Below are 22549 nucleotides of genomic sequence, written 5' to 3'. Positions count from 1 at the left end.
AATACAATTTTTTTTAATAACATTTTTAATTCATTTTTTTTTCTCTTTACAATAATTAATTAATAATAATTATTTTAATTAATAATTAATAATAATTATAATACTAATAATTAACAATAATTAATAATAATAATAATAATAAAATGCTTGGTCTATCTTTCTGTCTTAACTTGAAGTTGGTATATATTGATTTCACGTGTTTTTTGTATTGTACTGTTATGACCTGTCAAATATGTGTCAAAATTTGAAAATTCTTTTTCTCATTTTGGCTAAAATTGTATAATTGTGTTTCCAAATTTTGGAATTGGATTCTTTAAAATTTCTTTATAATAAACAATTACATACCTAATTTCTCGCGCTTGCGCACCTTTAATTTTACTAGAATTAGAATAAAATTGGATATTCTTAGTCTACTGCAATTTAGGTTCAATTGGTAGATTTTTTTGAAGGTACTAAGTGGTGTTTTACAGTAAAAAAAATAATAGAGACATGCTGATTAATTTTATTTGAATTTGTAAGGAATTTTTTCATTTTCCAGGAAAACATTCTATTCAAAAAAATTGAATAAAATTGATTATTCTTAGTCCACTGCAATTTTGATGCAATTGGTAGGTTTTTTTGAAGGTATTACGTGTTGTTTTAAGGTAAAAAAATAATAGAGACATGCTGATTAATTTTATTTGAATTTGTAAAGAATTTTTTCTTTTTCCAGGAAAACATTCTATTCAAAAAAATGGAATAAAATTGATTATTCTTAGTCTACTGCAATTTAGGTTCAATTGGTATTTCTTTTTGAAGGTATTTTCTTGTTGTTTTAAGGTAAAAAAATAATGGATTCATGCTGATTAATTTTTTTTTGAATTTGTAAGGAATTTTTTCATTTTCCAGGAAAACATTCTATTCAAAAAAATGGAATAAAATTGATTATTATTAGTCTACTGCAATTTAGGTTCAATTGGTAGGTTTTTTTGAAGGTATTACGTGTTGTTTTAAGGTAAAAAAATAATAGAGACATGCTGATTAATTTTATTTGAATTTGTAAGGAATTTTTTCATTTTCCAGGAAAACATTCTATTCAAAAAAATTGAATAAAATTGATTATTCTTAGTCCACTGCAATTTTGGTGCAATTGGTAGGTTTTTTTGAAGGTATTACGTGTTGTTTTAAGGTAAAAAAATAATAGAGACATGCTGATTAATTTTATTTGAATTTGTAAGGAATTTTTTCATTTTCCAGGAAAACATTCTATTATAAAAAATGGAATAAAATTAATTATTCTTAGTCTACAGCAATTTAGGTTCAATTGGTAGGTTTTTTTGAAGGTAATAATTGGTGTTTTAAAGTAAAAAAAATAATAGAAACATGCTGATTAATTTTTTTGAATTTGTAAGGAATTTTTTAATTTTCCAGGAAAACATTCTATTCAAAAAAATGGAATAAAATTAATTATTCTTAGTCTACTGCAATTTAGGTTCAATTGGTAGGTTTTTTTGAAGGTATTACGTGTTGTTTTAAGGTAAAAAAATAATAGAGACATGCTGATTAATTTTATTTGAATTTGTAAGGAATTTTTTCATTTTCCAGGAAAACATTCTATTATAAAAAATGGAATAAAATTAATTATTCTTAGTCTACAGCAATTTAGGTTCAATTGGTAGGTTTTTTTGAAGGTAATAATTGGTGTTTTAAAGTAAAAAAAATAATAGAAACATGCTGATTAATTTTTTTGAATTTGTAAGGAATTTTTTAATTTTCCAGGAAAACATTCTATTCAAAAAAATGGAATAAAATTAATTATTCTTAGTCTACTGCAATTTAGGTTCAATTGGTAGGTTTTTTTGAAGGTATTACGTGTTGTTTTAAGGTAAAAAAATAATAGAGACATGCTGATTAATTTTATTTGAATTTGTAAGGAATTTTTTCATTTTCCAGGAAAACATTCTATTATAAAAAATGGAATAAAATTAATTATTCTTAGTCTACAGCAATTTAGGTTCAATTGGTAGGTTTTTTTGAAGGTAATAATTGGTGTTTTAAAGTAAAAAAAATAATAGAAACATGCTGATTAATTTTTTTGAATTTGTAAGGAATTTTTTAATTTTCCAGGAAAACATTCTATTATAAAAAATGGAATAAAATTAATTATTCTTAGTCTACAGCAATTTAGGTTCAATTGGTAGGTTTTTTTGAAGGTAATAATTGGTGTTTTAAAGTAAAAAAAATAATAGAAACATGCTGATTAATTTTTTTGAATTTGTAAGGAATTTTTTAATTTTCCAGGAAAACATTCTATTATAAAAAATGGAATAAAATTAATTATTCTTAGTCTACTGCAATTTAGGTTCAATTGTTAGGTTTTTTTGAAGGTAATAAGTGCTGTTTTACAGTAAAAGAAATAATATAGGCATACTGTTTGATTTCTTTTAAGTTTATAAGGGATTTTTTCATTTTCTAGAAGAACATTCTATAATAGTAATAGTAATAGTCAAAAGTAATTTTTTTTATTTATTAATTTATTATTTTTTGCAAATATTTATAATTTGCGGATTAAAGAAAACTTTTTAATATACTCTTTTTTTTCAAATTTCGAAAAAAAATTTCTCTTTTGCGCATGAAAGTCCGTTGTATAAAGAAGAAGACAAAACACAACAAATGGATGTAATAAATATTCCTCCCCCCCTCTTTTTTTTATTATAATGTAATATCAGACATCATAAATCCTTTCCGCAATCCATTTCTCGGTGAATACTTTCTCGGAAAGGCGCAGACCATAAGCAATCTTAAAATTTAAAAAAAAAAAAAATCACCATACTTTCGAAATCTCAATAATAAAATAATATACGACCATTTTTTTTATGATCACTTATCGCAAAACAAAAATAAAGATAAAATAAAAATAATTATTATAGATTTTTTTTTTTATTAATTATATATATTTTTTTAATTTGATGATATTTCCAAAGAATGACAATAATAACATATATTTATATCAATAAAAATAAAAATATTAATAATAATAAAAATAATAATAATTTACAGTCAATAAATAATTTTATTTTTTAATAATTTTAAATTATGATAAAATAGTTAAAATTCGAAAATTAAAAATATTAAAAACAGTGGTAATTGTGAATAATTCAAGTAATAATTTTAATAATTTTTCTATAATTATTATCAAATAATTTAATTTTTAATTAATTGTAATTTCAACCAATTTTAACCAAAAAAAAAAAAATGGTAATTATAATTAGAATGGTAAATGTAAATTTATTTTTTTTTATGTAACAATAACAAAAATTGGAGTTTTTAAAAATTGTATATAACAAAATATTATACTGTCTGTATAAACAAATAGGATTTCAAGTGATATACGCATGAATATTACGATTTTGCAATAAATTTTGGTACATGGTCGTTGGATTTTACACTAAAATGATTTTATGTCAAATCATATCAATATGAGCCGGAAATTAATGTACTGACCTGTATTTATTATTATCATTATTATTGTTATATTATTATTGTTATAGAAATTTGTACATTATTTTTTAAAATTTGATATAATTAACTGTTTTTTTATAGAATAAAAAAAATTTACTTTTCCATACAATATAAAAAAACAACCATTTTCTATATAGGAAAAATGAAATAATAAATAATAAAATAAAAACACATTTAAAAAAAAATAAAATAAAATAAGAGATGAAATTTCTTTAATGATTAGATTTCAAAGTGGTAACGACTAAAGGGAATTCAACTTGAATTCACGAGTACTTATACACATTCTCGTGAAATACTTGTTGAGTCTCTACACAGAGATCAAGTATCATCAGAAATTCGAATCTTGTCTGCAATGATCAGTCATTATTGGTATTTTGCGCAGAGAGTTTGAAAGATTCCTTACGAATTTTCAAAAATCAATTTAAATTGTTAATAACTTTTCGAAAAGGTATACGTTCCAAGAATTAGGGCTATACATTGAAAAAAAAATTATTTGATTTAAATACTCGATTACTTAAATATTATCAAATATTTATACTTGAGTTGATAATTTTTATTTGAATTTAATAAATTGTATTTGAGCCATAAATTTCTTGTATTTGAAACAAATTTCATCTTAAATAATAATTATTTAAAAATAAATATTTTATAATGGTCAAGTAATCGTGTATTTGAATCAAATAATTTTTTTTTATGATTGTACAAAAATAATTAAATTATTATTAATTATTTATCGTTTTTACCTATTAAAAAGATTATAATTCAAATAAAAATTTGGCTCATTTCAAAATAAATAATAAAATTCATTTATAGTTAACACACTCAGAAAAAAGATATGTTTGAACCAAATGTACCATTTTTTTATATTTACCCAATTTTTTGGTTAGTTCAAACAAAATTTGTTTAATTCAAATAAATATTTATTTGATCTAAATAACTGTTTGGTTTATTTTAATAAATTTTTTGAACTTTGACTAAGCAAATTTTTTTTGACAACCAAATTTTGGTTAGGAGAACAAACGATCATTTGGTTTCTTACACCAAACTATTTTGTTGTGTTAACCAAATTATTTTGTTGTAACCAAATTATTTTGTTGTAACCAAATTATTTTGTTGTAACCACATTTTGGTTGGAATTTAAAAATGTTCAACCAAATAATTTTGTTGGCCTAACCAAATGTTTGGTTAACCCTACGACTTTGTTTCAGCCAACCAAAATTTGGTTACAAGAACCAAAATTGCCTAATCAAACAATTTTGTTGCAAACAGTAAATTTTTTTTCGCATTGTATATTTTCTATATAGATTAGTACAGAAATAAAAATTTCTTAGTGCAGTAATTTGAGATAATAAAAATAAAGTCAAATACTCGAAGTGGCAGATGGAAAAATTGTTTTTCTTGAATTTTTTCCCTTGTTTTACCACTTAATAACAACTTTTACCTTGTTTCTCTTAACTCGTTGATTCCCACGGGAGGAATTCACATAATTCAACGAGTCCTACATACAATATAAAACCTTCCCTAATCGAATCAACTTCTGATATGCAATCTATCATTTCTGTTGAATATATATTATAACGTGCGTATATATATATATATATATATATATTTATATGTGAGTATAAAGAATATATGAAAGGTAAAGAGTACAGAAAATGACGCTAGGGATTTCATTTCTACAATTTCAAACGCGATCTGATTATATTCGCGTCGGTGCACCGTGACTTATTTCCAACTCTATATATATTTGTTATTCTCCCGGGCGAAAAAGCGTAACACACATTATAACGAGAAAAAAATATAGTCAAACTCTATATATAATATTATATTTGAAAATAATTTTTCTTATTAGATATTATTAGATTTTTATTGCGTCTATTATTTTCTATATTTTCCCGCGCTCTTTATATTATCTTTTCAATTACAATGTAAAATTATATACTATATATAACCATATATATAGATTCAAATAATAATTTTCAACTATTTTTTTTTGCGCGCCAAATGTCAAAATTATTGGCACACTTTTTTTTTGATTATAGAGAAATATAAAAGGTTCTCGAAATATTATCGGAATATGAAACAGAATAATAATATAATTTTTCTTTCGCAATATACTCGATTATAAAGAATAACGTTATTGTTAGATCTCTGCAGGTATATATTGATTGTACATAATATAATCGAATTTTAATACTATGAGAATAAAGAGTGAAAGTATTATATCCCAGCAAAATCGACAAGTTTTATCTCTCTTCGATAAATATTCTTTGCGAATCAAATTTATTCGCAGTTCGTCTTCCTTTTGTATAATTTTATGTAAGCGTTTCTTTTTTTTTGGCATTTTATCATATATATAGTGTTACAAAATAATTTCCTCGAATATTGTTTTGTGCTAAATAATTTTTCATTAAAATTATTATAGAATGAGAAAATATTTTCTTTTTTCAAATATGAAAAAAAATTTAGTGTTTGCAACAAAATTATTTGGATAGGCGCAATTTTTGTTCTTGTAACCAAATTTTCGTTGGCTGAAACAAATTCGTAGAATTATCTCAACCAAACATTTGGTTAGGCCAACAATCGGCCAACAAAATTATTTGGTTGAACGTTTTTAGATTCCAACCAAAATGTGGTTCCAACAAAATAATTTGGTTAACACAACTAAATAGTTTGGTCTAAAAAACCAAATAATCGTTTGTTGTTCTAACCAAAATTTGGTTGCGACAACCAAACAATTTGATTCGCTCTCAGCTCATAGCTTAAGAGAACAATTAGTTAAAATCTCTCACAAGGATGGGTAGTCCAGTGGTCAGAGCTCTCGATCTTCAGTTTTAAAACAGAGGTTCGATCCCAGGCGGAGATGAGATTTTTCAAAGTGCACAAATATTTCAATTGGATAAATATAAATTCAATGTTAAATTAATAATAAATAAATGATGAAATAAATAAAAAAGATAAAAAGAAAAGAGATAAGGTAGAATAAAATTTTTAATTAAAAAAAAAACTCTTTGTTTGATCAACCAAACATTTTTGTTGACCTAACAAAAAAAAATTTGGTTGAGCTAACCAAACATTTTTGTTATACCAAGAAAAAATACTCAACCAAATTTTTTGGTTGACGCAAACAAATACTTTGGTTGCTTAAATACCAACCAAATTTTTTGGTTGACTCAAACAAATAGTTTGGTTACTTAAATACCAACAAAATTTTTTTGTTGGCCCAACCAAATTTTGGTTGCTCTGACTAAACATTTTTCTCAGTGATAGTATTTTATTCTTCATTCAAAAACTATAACAATTATTTTTGTATTTTATCATTTTTAGAATATTCGTGGTTCAGGGACGAAACCATTATAGTTTCGTATACTCCTAAAGTTACCATGGTAACAGTTACCATAGCAACCGTTACCATGATAACCGTTACCATAGCAACCGTTTAAAATCGTTAACGTTTTAAATTTAAAATTCAGTTTAAACTGATTTTTATTTTTAATAAACATATTTACTATACATAAAATACTTGAGAGGGAAGAATTAATTTTTTTTTTTTGCCTCCATGGGGAATCGAACCCTAGACTTTAGGAAGCGCAATCCACGCACATTCACACGCAGCCATTGTCCCACTGTGGGAAGAAATTAAAAAATACGATTTAAATTAACTTTCAGACCACAATTTTTGGATTAATTATGAAAAAATTTTGTTTTTAATAAATTAGAAAATAATTGTTTGCATTAAACAACTATTTCTCTCTCTCTTTCTCTTTAGTATATATACGGCATTATATTGAATTTCGCATTGTAAATTCCATTTTCTTATATATATTGAATTGATCCTGAGAAGAGGACATTAAAATTCTTTTAAATATACGTGATCCTCCTTATAATCTAACGGGAATGTTATAATAGAAATAGAATACCAGAGCGACAGCGCAGATAGAACCTTACGAATTATCGAGGACGCGATACGAGACCTGGCCTGACGTCAGTTCACGTCGAGGTCAACATCGTCGTGTAATAATTTCCATGTCGCCGATTCGTTTAATCTCTCTCTCTCTCTCTCTTTCTCTCTCTCTTTCCTTCTGAATAAAAAATAAATAAAAAGGAAAAAAAAAAATTCAAAGAGAAATTGAGCCGATGAACGATAACCGCACCTTGTGATAACTAAACGCTTAGATTTCATTCATCGAAAAAGATATATTCCATTTGCGAATAGCTTGCAAATAACTTTGCTGAATTTCATTTTTTCTCGCAACTCGTGAGAAGGAAAATTAATTTTAAATAATAAGTTATGTCAAAAAAAAAAAAAAAAAGTATTCAAAACCTTTAAATAAAAATTTTATTTCTAAATGAATTTTAAGCATTTATGAAGTAAATTTTTATTTGAATTATCTAAACTTTTTTTATATTATTTTATATTTTATATTTTTTTATTATTTTTATATTATTTTTTAAAATAGGTTAATTTTTGATTAGGTCAAATTAACTTCTTTTTCTGAATTATAAAACAATAGGCATCTTGTATATTAATTATAATTAACAAATAATAATTATTATTTGTTGATTGTATTTTATTAATTTCATTATAAAATTGATAAATTTAATAAAGTAATAGGGTCGTCTGGCATCTTAATTATTGAGGTGTTAATTACAAGTTATAATTTATAATCACGAAGTTTCTTGAACGTTATACGCCAAAGTTGGAATAATAACCGCAGACACCCAGGTGCGAATTTCGGTCGGCCGCCAGAGTTGGTTCGTCGGCCCATGGTCGGCCCAACTCTGGCTGCCGACCGGTCGGCAGCCAGAGTTGGGCCGACCATGGTAAATATTTGCACCCAAAGTTGGGCCGACTATGGCTGCCGACGTCGGCAGTCACAGTTGGGCCGACCATTGCAGCCATAGTTGGGCCGACTATGGGGGATTATGGTCGGCACAACCTTGGCAGCCATAGTTGGGCCAACCTTGGCTGCCATAGTTGGGCCGACCAGGGGGGGTAATGGTCGGTCCAACTATGGCAGCCACAGTTGGGCCAACCATGGCTGCCATAGTTGGGCCGACCATGGGGGTAATGGTCGGCACAACCTTGGCAGCCATGGTTGGCCCAACTGTGGCTGCCATAGTTGGGCCGACCATTCTTCCCCATAGTCGGTCCAACTATGGCAGCCACAGTTGGGCCGACTAAGGGGAAAATGGTTGGCACAACCTTGGCAGCCATAGTTGGGCCAACCTTGGCTGCCATAGTTGGGCCGACCATGGGGGACAATGGTCGGTACGACCTTGGCAGCCATGGTTGGCCCAACTGTGGCTGCCATAGTTGGGCCGACCATTCTTCCCCATAGTCGGTCCAACTATGGCAGCCACAGTTGGGCCGACTAAGGGGAAAATGGTTGGCACAACCTTGGCAGCCATAGTTGGGCCAACCTTGGCTGCCAAGGTCGTACCGACCATTGTCCCCCATGGTCGGCCCAACTATGGCAGCCAAGGTTGGCCCAACTATGGCTGCCAAGGTTGTGCGAAATCGAATTATATAATTCGATTTCGCTTTAATCATTTTATAAATCAATCGAACTTAACTTTTGACATTCCACTTGTAAGCAAATAATATCTCGCAAGAAAATTTATTGTTGTTTAGCACAACACGACAACAATCGTGTTTCTTTTGAGAAAAATAATTCTGTAATCCTTGATATACCGACCATCGATATACTCGGCTGCCAGTCATGCTGACTACATTCCCCGTAGTCGGCCCAACTGCGGTTTTCAAAGTCATGCCGACCATTCTCCCCCTAGTCGGCCCAACTGTGGCTGCCATAGTTTGGCCGACTATGGGGAAGAATGGTCGGCCCAACTATGGCAGCCAAGGTTGGACCGACCTTGGCTGCCAAGGTCGTACCGACCATTGTCCCCCATGGTCGGCCCAACTATGGCAGCCAAGGTTGGCCCAACTATGGCTGCCAAGGTTGTGCCAACCATTTTCCCCTTAGTCGGCCCAACTGTGGCTGCCATAGTTGGACCGACTATGGGGAAGAATGGTCGGCCCAACTATGGCAGCCACAGTTGGGCCAACCATGGCTGCCAAGGTTGTGCCGACCATTACCCCCATGGTCGGCCCAACTATGGCAGCCATGGTTGGCCCAACTGTGGCTGCCATAGTTGGACCGACCATTACCCCCCCTGGTCGGCCCAACTATGGCAGCCAAGGTTGGCCCAACTATGGCTGCCAAGGTTGTGCCGACCATAATCCCCCATAGTCGGCCCAACTATGGCTGCAATGGTCGGCCCAACTGTGACTGCCGACGTCGGCAGCCATAGTCGGCCCAACTTTGGGTGCAAATATTTACCATGGTCGGCCCAACTCTGGCGGCCGACCGAAATTCGCACCTGGGAAACTATCAATTAGTAAAAGCTCAAAGTATCTAAAATAAAAATTTATTTAATTGTTACATAATTTTTATTTATTTTGAAATTAAAAGTTTTATATAAATAATTTTCTTATCTAAATTGTTTTATTTTTAGATTAATTTTTTTTTCATTATTATAATTAACATTTTATTTTTATTTCAATTTTCTGAAGAGACAGTCGGCCCGTCCAAGGCCCATAGTTGGGCCGACCATCATAAAGTAAATTTCTCTCCTACCATTGACAAATGTAAAATGTTTTTGTTAATTTACTTGTAATTGATTAATTTAAAAAGAAAAAAGGTTATATGTGATTAATTTATTATTTTGAATTACTAACTTTAATTTTTTTCAAGCTGTAGCTTATAACATTTATTTTTCTCCGTGACTCATATGTCATTGCGTAGTGTAGTGGTTAGCGTATTAGACTGCGGTGCGTTAGGTTGCGAGTTCGATCCCTGCGAGCGTTAAAAATTTTAATTTGTATATATGTATGTTTACGATTGCGTTTAGTGTTTAAGTATATAAAATAAATGTATAATGAATTTAAAATGATTACTAATATATGTTATTTGTATAACAAATTTTTATATTTTAATGTTTATGGTCGGCAAAATTTTAGCTGCCAAGGTTGGCCCAACCATGGCCCGACTATGGCTGCCGACCGTCAAGTTGGATGGTCGGCAGCCATAGTTGGGCCGACCTCGGCTGCCTTAGTCGGGCCGACTATGGCTGCCGACCGTCAAGTTGGATGGTCGGCAGCCAAGGTTGGCCCAACTATGGCTGCCATGGTCGGCCCGACTATGGCTGCCGACCGTCGGCAAGGATGGTCGGCCCAACTAGGGCAGCCTTGGTCGGCCCGACTATGGTACCCATAGTCGGTCCAACTTAGTCGACCATAGGTCGGCCGACGTTATCAATTCGCTAGTTGGCCCGACCTCTGGCTGCCCGAGGTGGGCCGACCATGCACATGGTCGGCCCGACCATGGGCCGACCGACAATTCGCACCTGGGCAGTGAAAACAAGGTTCTCCAGAAAGACAGGTGGTAACTTTTCACAACGACAAGGCAAATAATTTATATCATTATTATTTTTAACTCACAAATTTTATATAATATTTAATAATTTATTTATTATAATTATACCACTAATTATATAATATATTATTATATAATAGGTAATTTCTTCCCTCCATTCTCTCTAAATCTGAATTAGTATCAAAATGTTTACTAATTTAAAATAGTGACTCACTTTTTGCTTCTGAATTAGTCAAATTTTACTAATTATTAGTAACTTTTACTTAACAATTAGCCAAATTTTACTAATTATTAGTAACTTTTACTTAACAATTAGTAAAATTCAACTAATTCTAAAGCAAAAAGTGAATTACTAATTTAAATTATAGTAAACATTTTTACTATAATTTAGATTTAGAGATCATATATATTTTACTAAAACGAAGTTTTCGCTATTCTAGAGAAACATATAGCTGTTCCAGATAAAAAAATTTTTTCCGTGTTTTTTACTAAAACTTTATAGTAAAAAAAAAAAATTATTTTACTAAATTAAATAATTGGAAAGACCGGGTACGGTTGTAACAACGATTATTTGTCTCATTATTTTTTTTGTGGCACGGAAAAAAAAAGTTGACTTGAAACAGCGAAAAGTTTCACTAGAATAGCAAAAGATTTAACTGAAACAAGTAAAACTTTTGCGAAACGTTTCGCTGTTTCAGGTAAATTTTTTTTCCCACACAGAAAATTAAAAGGCATTAAAATAAGCTGCAACGCATTTTATTTTAATCCAATTTTGCTTATTTTAATCCATTTTGGTATTAAAATAAGCAAAATTGGATTAAAATAAGAAGCGTTGCAGCTTATTTTAATGCCTTTTAATTTTCTGTGCATGTAACATTAATTTAATTTTTATCTATATAATTCCTATTCATTATTTTTCCCAAATAAAAATGATAAATTATAATTTATCACAATTTTTTTTATGTTTATTTTATTTAGTTGTTGCAGAAATATTTTTCCCCCTATAAAAAACACAGTATAAATTTTACTGAAATAGATTTTTTTTTGAAGAATCTAAAAATGAAATTCTGCAGTTTCAAATTTCTCAATAGAGAATAAAAATTCGAACGCAATAAAAAAAAATATATATATATTAAACGTTATTTTTTTTCCAAATATATAAAAAATATGTGAATATTGTCAATTCAATGATAATTTAATTGATTATACTAAAATAATAATAATAATAACGAAAAAAAAGTATCGTAATAAAATAAGGGCAGAAATATATAAGTGAAATGTGTGTGTATACATATATATATATGTACACATGTATATAGGTGAAAGTTGACTGAATATTCATTACGACAAAGGACCTCTCTGTGACCCACTTTTTCATTAAATCGTTGATTTTTTTTTAATAATTGTACGAATGTTTTATTTTTTCTATTTTTTTTTTTCAAGATTTGCGTGTGTATCCAGATGTTATTTAATTAACCCTTTTCTAATTTAGAATTCATGTATAATGAACGACCCTGATTTTTGTATTTAAAAAAATATAATTGTATATCTTTTTTAAGAATCACGCATTTTTATAGACACATTATTATTATTTTTATTATTATTATTATTATTATTAAATTATTTCACGTGAATAATCTCATTTAATAAATAACATCACAAGTTTCGTGATTACGCACGATTTTCTTAAAATAGTTTAAGAATTATAATAAACTAAAAATTATTTTTTTAGAAAAAGTTTAGATAGAGGCCAAAGTAATTTTTCTTTTTAGGATCTTTCAAAATTTATACACGGAGAAAAATGAGTTTGCTATTATATGGATAGCTAATTTTTAGCTACAGTAGCTAATATTTAGCTGTTACAGCAAACTATTTTAGCTATAGTAGCTAATTTTTAGCTGGTATTAGCTAACGAAAATTGCTGTCCATATAATAACAAATAGGGTTAGCTAAAATAGCTAAATTTTAGATAATATGGCTAACTTTTTTTCTCCGTGTAGTAAAACAATAATATTTTGGAGATAAAACCAATGTTTGAGTTTTTAAAATTTGAGGTTATGTCAAGGCTTTGAACCGCCTTTAGGCTAGTTCCACAATAGCTAAATAGAATCATCTTCTGATTTTTAAAGACCTATATTGTAGAAGCAGCCTAATTTCTATATTGAATTTAATTTTTTTTCCGGTTCAAATTGTTTTCCATAAGCGAACGGCTAACGAGAGATTAAAAAAAAAAAAAAAAAAAAAGATTAAGACGAGTGGGAAATAAAATAATAAGAAAACATGAAAAGAGGTTTGTTTGAAGAAAGGCAAAATATACTTTGAAATTTTTGGATAAAAGGATTTAAGAAGCGAGGTCAACTTTATATTACCCCGCGTCTTATTTTCAAAGAGGTTTTTCATCTAACAAGCATGCAAACTTCTCTCTCTCCCTCTCTCTTTTTCTATCTCTCTCAGTGTATAATTATCCAGGTGGACTCGTCGTTTTTCGGTCCATTCGCAATGAAAAAGCGCTTGCATAAATTATTATTGGACCAGGGGGCTTTCGAGAGTTTGCAAAGCTCGAAAAATGAAAATTCTCTCCATTTTTTTCCCCAAGAGTTTATCACTTGGGAAACATGATTACTATTTGTAGAGTATGAGTGAATCCTGTATATATATACAGCCTCCCGACAAATCGATGAAATGCTATTTCGTGTATTTCGCGTGTGTAATATATATATATATATATATACAGGAAAATCCAATATGTATTTTCGAAAAAGATAAATATTTGAGAAAAAAAATAAGAGGAAATTTTTTTTCACATCAATTTGTTTATATATCATGTATTTATAACATCTTATTTAATAACCAATTATTTTTTATAATTGGATCTGAGTAAGATTAAATGCATTCAATTTTCACAAAAAATTCCCCCATCTCATGGTCCAAGTAATCTATATATATATATATAAAATATATTAAAATAAAATATAATTTTGATTTAATAATATCATAATAGTAAATATTTTGTCTACATCTTGAAATTAAGTATAGAATATAATTTTAATTTTTGTTGGGAATTTTCCAAATTTATTATTTGATTAAAACTTTCGTGACTTTTTTTAATAAAAATAATAATAATGCAAAACATTCTAAATTATCTTCTTCTAATAATAATACCTAATAAATAATAAATATTTATTAAATTATTTATGTATATTTTTTATTTATATATTTTTATATTTAAAACAGAATTCTTTAGTAGTATATTTAATATTATAATAGTAAACATGTATATGGAAAAAAAAAATATATATATATATATATACATGGCAAAATATGTAATAAAACTTTTTATATGCATGTTTTTTGTTCCATTTCATATCAGACTTTTTTTTCCTCAAGCATTTTATTCTTATTTTTACATTTGGATCGATGCTTCTCCTATTACGGATCTTAACCATTCTTCATCCTTCACTTAATGCCAATGCATTTTCCTTCGTTTTCCCTCAACTTCCAGAGTTTCTTAAATGAAAATCTTCTTTTAAAGAGAATTTTATTATGATCGAGAAACTTAAGTTAATATATCCAACAAAGCTATTAAAAATATATATATATATACATATTTTATTTCAAAAAAATAAAAAATATTACATAAATAAGAAAATTTTTATATTTTCAGTTAACAAAATTATTCCTACTGAAAATTATTCTAAAAATAATTTTTATGATTCTTTTAATTATTATTATTATAATTATTATAATTATTTTATTATAATTTTTATAATTATTTTATTATAATTTTTATAATTATTTTATTATAATTTTTATAAATATAAAAAAAAAATTAAATTCTAACATAAAAACAAATTTATTAGGTTCTTTGAAAATTATTTTTTTTACCATTTTCTTATATTAAAGCATTTTAAATTGCGCGCTTTTTTCCACCAATTAGAGTTTGTAGTAGCGCAAGCGCAATATTGCGTTTGGCATCTTTGACTCAAAATGAGTTGTAACAAAAATGACGCCAAGTTTATTATGTCAAATCGAATAAATTAAAAAATGTAATATTCTGTACTTTGAGGTTAGAGCCCTCTTTACAATTCACCTAGTCGCGAAGAATATATATATATATATATATATATATATATATATACCAAAGAGAAAAAGGGGATTGTAGAAATAAATATAATAAAGAAAATAAAAAAAAAAAAAAAAGGATGGAATTTTTAGTCTTATTGAGAGAAACTCGAGTGGAAGTGCATTTTAGTAGAACATCGAGGACTGTCGAATCTCTCGAAAGAAAAGTATATGGCTCGATAGTCTTGCCTCTTCTCTTCAATCTAAGTGGCTTAAGTAATCGCATTTTAAACGAAGCGCATCTTCTCAGATTCTTTTCCTTTTTTTTTTTTAATAATTTCTTTTTTTTCCCCCTTTCAGCAATAGACCGCTGTGGGATAAATCTAAGTTTTTTTTTACGAATCAATTGCGCTTTATCTATATGTATATATTGGAAAAAATTAGAGCTAAATCACCGCAGTAGTAAAAACAAAAAAAAAATTAACAAATACCAAACTATTATTGTAAAATGAACACTTTATGTTTTTCAGTCAAAATGTAACGTAGCTCTGTGGTTTTGTAATCGACTTGCGAGTGCTAGGGTCTTGCGTTCGATTCCCGCCTCTTGAGAATTTTTTCTTTAATTTACAATACAATATTATTTACTCTACATATTTAGTTACAAATTGATGTCGTAATAAATTATAATAATGCAAATAATACTAAAATTATAAATTTTCAATTCAAAAAAAAAAAAAAAAAAAAAAAAATAGCAAAAATTTGTTAAATATTTCTAAATTTAAAATTCACGTGAAAGGGTGTTTTGACTGTGCGGATAATAACCAATGGGCACCTGCTCATGTCTCAGTTGATCGCTGCCAACGTACCTGGCACATTTTCCATGGCCGGTTCCGTTCCGGGCAAGCGGATACAATGGCCAGTGACTCTCAATATCATGTTTCATATGGCGTTTCTCTCTTTATTCCCAAATATATATAATTTGCACCGATTTTTCATTTTTTCAAAATCATTTTTCATTCACGGTATATCTAAATTTAAATTCAAAGAAATATGTACACCCACAACTAATTATTTATATAGTTTTCATTTTCTTGGAATTTTTTTTAACACTCAGAAACAATTTGTTTAAAACAACCAAATCTTTGGTTAAATCAGCCATATATTTAGCTAAATCAAAAAATATTTTTCTCGTTCCAATAGTTTATTCAAATAAATCAAAAATGTTTATTTACAATATATTTATTTGAATCAAACAAATATTTATTTGAATCAATCAAATATTTATTTGAATCAATCAAATATTTATTTGAATCAATCAAATATTTATTTGAATCAATCAAATATTTATTTGAATCAAACAAATATTTATTTGAATCAAACAAATATTTATTTGAATCAAACTACTATTTATTTGAATCAAACAAATATTTATTTGAATCAAACTACTATTTATTTGAATCAAACTGCTATTTACATATTTGAATCAAACTACTATTTATTTGAATCAAACAAATATTTATTTGAATCAAACTGCTATTTACATATTTGAATCAAACTACTAAATATTTATTTGCATCAAATAAATTTTTTTTTATTAAAGTAATACCCTTTTTTGAACAAAGAAATATTACTAGAGAAATTGTTTTTAATCTCCTTCTTGTATTTTTTTTTTTGTTGAACTGACTTTTATTTGCAAAATAAAATTAATGGGCATTTTTCTAAATTAGGATAAATAATCATTTCAGCGGAAATAATAAGGATAAACGTGGCAAAAAAAAAAAAAAAAATTATATATAAAATAGAGAAGCAAATGAGCGAGAAATGAAAACTTGAAAAAACCGGAACTAAGGATGGGAAAGACTGCTCTTTTGTCTTTGCCGCACAACTGTCAATATGTAATTTCTGCGGTTCTCGTGGCGGAATAAAAAAAATAAAATAACGGTTATATAGCTGGCTTTGGTACACAATAGCTTTCCTGTGTCTCGCGAATGGTGTCTGAAAAGGATAGAAGAGACACTTTACTCGTACAAATAAACTTTGTCTAGAAAAATTGTTACATATACTTATATATATATTTTTCATACGTGTGGGTGCGATTTTCTTTTTTTCCTTATTATATATATATATATTTTTATAGTTTCCTTCTTTTATATATATATATATAGGCAAACAATAATTCCGGCGTGTGCCACGTTAGAAAACAGCTGACTTATATCTTTTTCATTTGAAGAGAAGCAGCTGGCCCTACTGCCCGTGGGCCAACGTTCCTTATACCTGGTGGTTTCTCCTTTGGATGAGTTATACGAGTTACTGGGTGTCCCTTAAATATTAACCGCACAAAATTTATGTTTTAAATTTTTCAAAAATTCATTTTTCCTCCCAACAAAAATATTTTCCCCATCTGGAGTTTAATTTTTAATTTTTATTTCAAAAATATAAAATACAAAAATATTCACTTTTTTTTCTAATTATTATTCTCACAAGTTTCTAGCCAAATTTTTCGTTTAAAAAAAGCAAATTTCTTCTCTAATTTGTTTTTTTTTCTAATTATTATTCTCACAAGTTTCTAGCCAAATTTTTTCGGTTTAAAAAAAGCAAATTTCTTCTCTCATATATATATATAGGTAATATTCAATTTATCGATTCCAAAATTTCGTTACGCAACAAAATTTGAAAATTGCTCATATCGAGAAATAATTACGTTAAACAAACTTCGCGTAACTTGATATATTTCCAATTTATTTCATTTGAAAAAGTTATTATTGCAATTTACTGCTAAAATATATTTACCAGTTATTTATAAAGTAAATTTGAAATCACTGATAATAATGTTATATCATATTTTTATATACAATTGAAAAACAAAAATATTGAGAAAAAAAAAGAATAAAAATGTATTTTTAGTTTGATAATAATTATTAGTGTATAAATGAAAAAAAAAACATAATAATAAGAGAGCAAGTTTCGTCTTTTTCATCTTTTTTAGCTTAGCAACACGGATAAATTGAGTTAAATATAAACTCATTAATTTATTAACGTATATAGCTCTTGTCATCAAAGTCTAATTTGGTCACATCGTTCGCTCATCTGAAACCTTTATAGTTCACACAATATTATATATTCAAAATCATCGTTCAATTTAAGCGGAAAGTTATATAAACTTTATTATTTGAAAAATTTTGAAATTTTTTCTAACACTATTTAATAAATTTAATTTTTGTAAAACAAAAAAAAAATTTAAACAATTATAATTTTTTTAAAAAAATTATTTAATAACAAATATTTTAATAAAAAATTGAATTTATCACTCGATAAAAGTTTTAAATGATAAAAATTATCAATCACTCAATAATTAAATTATTATTAACCTTTTGTTATAATTTTTTAATAATTATTTTTTTTAATAATTATTTTTTTAATAATTATTTTTTTTAATAATATAATACTAATATTAATAATACTAATATTTGAATATAATTAATAAATTATTATTAAACGAAAACTTAACAATTTAGATGTAAATTTAAAATTTTAAATGAAGATTTGTAATCTTGTGGTGTGAATGACATTTAAATTGATAATTGATAAATAACCTAATAAACAGATCTGTCAGTGCATTGATATATTATTTAATTATTAATGACATGTTTGTAGATTATAAATTAATAATTGATAATTGACCAAAACTGTTATATTATTTATTTAAGCATAAATTTATTAATATGTCAATTACTATATAGAGACACAAATGCTAATAATTCTATTAACATAAAAAAAAAAAATAATTTCTATTTTCCACTTTTTAGTTAAAACAATAATTTTTTATTTTAATATTATTATTTTATAATTTTTCAATGTTTTTTTTTCACAATAAAAATAAAAAAATTTACATCTACAAAATTTTTTTTTTATTCAAAATTAAATTAAGATTAATTTATTTAAATTATTATAATTATATTTTATTTATATAATTTAATTTGGTAATCTAAAACGTATTTATAAATGCATGACGTAATATTATGAAACTGTTATAATTGATGTTAATTTTTATTTTTATCAAAAATTATTAGCAATTAGAATAAAAATTGTTATAAATAAAATTTAAAAATAAAAATTAAACCAAATTAAAATTTTTTTTTCTTTTAAATAGGAAAGCCCCTTTATTATCCGCCACTGTAATTTTTTTCATATAAAAATATAATTTTCCCCCTATCATTTCTTTTTAAAAAAAACTGATAACGCTATAAAATAAAAATTGAGTCTTAAAAATTTGAATAAAAGAATTTTTTTCGAAAATCTTTCTATGTAAATTCTTTTTTTTTTTTTTTATCCGATCAAATTCAGAAATATTGTCAAAATTTCGAGTTAGCAGAGAGTTTAAAAAGAAATTCAGACTTTTGAGGGTCCAGTTGATATATCCTGAATAACCTTCCGACGCGACAGTTTACGCCGCAGGGTTGCTGGTAAAAAGGTGAATAAGTGGGGGAATAGAGAGGGGTTGTTCCAATGGAGGGGTAGGTTAGGTTACCCCCACCAATGGTGTCGCGCCGGCGATGAGAAGGGACGCCAAATGCGTGTGAATGCGCCTTCACCCGCACCCGCAGTCTCTCTCAGTTACCAACAGACCGAGCAACTGTTTGTATCGAGAGTGCTTTGAAGGAAAAAGCGAGTGTGTGTGTGTATACATGAAGGAGTAAGAAAGAAAGAAAAAAGAAAAGTCATTATAGAAGATCAAGAGAGAAAGTGTAGTTTGAGAAAAATAAGAAAAAAAGGGAAACAGAAAGAAGAAAACGGACCCGGGAGAAAAAAATAAAAATTATCGCTAATAAACAGAAGTAACGAAAAAATAACGAACACAATGTCTGGAGATTCACAAAGCAGCCTGCTCTGAACAAAGGAAGTCTCTTTTGCGAAGGCCGTGGTTTCCATTCGACGAACCCCCTTCAAGCCTTTTCCTCGTCCTTCGTTTTGTCGCGATAGTTATTTCGTTTCGCGTGAACGCACCCTAAATTTACCAATAAATTCTATTTTAGCGCGTTTTATATTCGCGACAAAGCCGGTTAACAATCAAGAAGACGCTACAATTGCAAATTTGTAAAAAAAAAACAAGATCATTGAAGAAGAAGAAGATCCTGACAGAGTGATTAACTTGAAATTCTTGACAAACGTGTTGCGTCGCCTCTGCCGGTTTCCTTTGTTCAGGTCCAACCGTTTCGCGCGTTAAACCAGTGTGTGGCGTCTCGGATGTGACATTTGTCAATTTGTCTCTCCCAATTGAAAAGAATTCAATTTGTGACGTCTTTGTGTTAACAACGGTGCTGAATTAAGTGTACGGGAATTTATTTATCAGTGGGATAATTCGTGAAAATTGTGGAAATTTTACTGTAAGCGTATACTACATATATATATATAAAAACTGGCGCTGCCGGCAACATAACCTCAATTTGGCGCGCGCGTTGATTTTTCTCTTTTCAACATAGTAGTAATAGTGTTCGGTTCAACGACGACAGCAAGTTTTTAGTGTGTACATTTCCAGTGGATTTTCGAGTTCTAATTTATACTCAACTTTAATACAAGTGTTTTGGCTACTTCCTTTTTTCGAATTCAGACCGAGAAATTATATCTCCGGTCTGATATGTGCCACGAGAAGTAAAGAAGAGTAAAAATTCACGGGAAAATTTATTGTTAATTATTCAGTGCTCTCCCCTATTCTTGGACCACGGATTATACTCTTATATTCGGTGAGTGTTTCATACTTTTTTTTTATATATATGCCAGAAAAATAAAAAGTAGACATTTAGTTTTAATATATACGATGAGTAAATCGATAAAATATTTCTCAGTTTCCGGTGTATTACATCATCTATCTAATTTAGAACTTTCCAGACAAATTATTTATGGGTTATTTTATTCTTTATTATTCAATTTATTTTTAGAAAATAATTTTTCTTTTTAAAGTTTTTTTTAAACATTAGTTATTTGTTTTCAAAATTTATTTTACAATTGTTATAATTGCAATTAATGATTAATTGTGCAAATAATTATTGGCGTACAAATTAATAATTAATTGTTATATTTGCAATTGTTAGGCTTATTTATTCTTGATGAGAGACAATATTGTTCTTGTTGCAGTTGTGCTGATTTGGATTAATAGAATTTCGACGCTTCAGGATTTTATAAATTTTTTGTTAGAAAAGGTGAGAGGTTATATTAGAAATTCAATTTTTCGGACTATTTTTATTTGGTGGAAAATAAGTTTAGACTTTTAATATTTATTTATTTTTATATTTGAAATCGATAGAAAATAAATTGAATAGAAATTATTCGAATTTATTATTTTCTGTGTTTAATTTTTATTGAATTATTAATTACTTGATTATCTTTTTTTTTTTTTGTTTTTTTACTTTTTCGTTTTAATTTCTTATGTTGTAATTTAAGATATAAATTGTTTACTTTATTCTTTCTTGGCATGCGATTAAATATAAACAATTTATCGATATTTCCGTATTTTTGTCTTTATTGTTTATATACTCAATTTGAAGTTACAAAATTAATTTGTAATAATAATGAATAGTGTAATTGATCTCTTCGTTTGACCTCTTATCTTTAGGTATTATTTCTAGTTTCCTGAGTAGAAAATTATCAACATAGATAAGCTCGCACACACAGGTGTAATTTCACCTTAAGAGGTCGACTGAAATTGTATATATATATCTCCCAATTAATTATCAAGAAAGTTTATTACTAATTCCATTTTATGTATTTTTCCATAATAGTCAATTCATTTATTTTCATGATTGCAGATGATAGATTTAATTATAAAATTATACAAACGCGTTTAGTGGAATTAATTTTTTTGAGAGCTGAAAGCAATAAAATAAAATTATATTATTTAAACGTGTGACTGAACATGAAGTGAATTTCGAGGTCGTTTCTTTGGAGCAAAAATTTGTGATCATAGGTTGCTATATATTGCGCAGGTGCTAGTGCGAGTTCGTTAAATTCAGCGAGGACGAATTCAAGTTCAACGACTGAAACCCCTCCAAAAGTGTGTGGTACCCTCCTTCCCCTCTCTTCTTCTTCTTCTTCTTCTTCTTCTCCTCGTTTCTTTCCTCTTTAGAGAGGGAATAAAATGGTGGGAAATTTGCCCAAATATTAGAGGAGCCACAAACCATTCATACGACCTCTGAAAAGTAGACACTATCGCATTGCTTCTCGGAATGTACAAAAATAGAGTCTCTATACACTTTGGTCGTAGACTTATAATTGTATTAAAGAATTTACTCTTGTCTCGTTTCACGCATCTTCGCCTCGACAATATTATGTGCATTTCTACAAATTTCCAATTGAGAAAAATTTCCTTTCTCAATGTTTATTTTGATTTTTTTCTCTCTCTCTTTTTTTTGTATTTATTTATTTTATGTACTTGTTTATTAATTTATTTATTTAAAAAATGGTAAAAATATTTGTGATAGTAAAAATAATATAAATGAAACTGATAAATTTTTTTTCGAATAATTTTTATAATATTTAAAAAACTAAAATTC

The 22549-nt window shown here is 27.8% G+C and overlaps 1 protein-coding gene and 1 long non-coding RNA gene across 7 annotated transcripts in view; one reads left to right on the top strand and one right to left on the bottom strand.

Moving 5' to 3' along the window:
* Positions 1–8235: 8235 nt before the first annotated feature.
* Positions 8236–10543, bottom strand: LOC127284522 (uncharacterized). 2 transcript variants are annotated; one of them, XR_007843494.1, is made up of 3 exons: positions 10117–10543; positions 8829–8925; positions 8236–8465 (listed from the first exon to the last, which is right to left on the bottom strand). It is a non-coding gene; the product is annotated as an uncharacterized LOC127284522 (long non-coding RNA). The 2 variants fall into 2 exon arrangements; XR_007843495.1 differs by lacking the exon at positions 8829–8925 and adding an exon at positions 8635–8731.
* Positions 10544–19589: 9046 nt separating this feature from the next.
* The window catches only part of LOC127284513 (brain tumor protein-like), a 79873-nt gene continuing 76913 nt past the window's right edge, over positions 19590–22549 (top strand). For 3 of the 5 annotated variants that reach the window (XM_051309986.1, XM_051309983.1, XM_051309985.1), the window contains exon 1: positions 19590–20743. The gene's annotated coding sequence lies outside the window, so the exon portion shown is untranslated. Of the gene's footprint in view, positions 20744–21134; positions 21200–22549 lie in introns of all 5 variants that reach the window. The other 2 variants (XM_051309987.1, XM_051309984.1) reach the window with 1 other exon arrangement.

The sequence above is a fragment of the Leptopilina boulardi genome, unplaced genomic scaffold, assembly GCF_019393585.1.
Source record: "Leptopilina boulardi isolate dan_hultmark-lab unplaced genomic scaffold, ZJU_Lbou_2.1 LbouV2_325, whole genome shotgun sequence".
In the NCBI taxonomy this organism is placed as follows: Eukaryota; Metazoa; Arthropoda; class Insecta; order Hymenoptera; family Figitidae; genus Leptopilina; species Leptopilina boulardi.
Note: the sequence above shows the minus strand (reverse complement) of the source record. Positions and strands in the feature narration are given on the sequence as shown.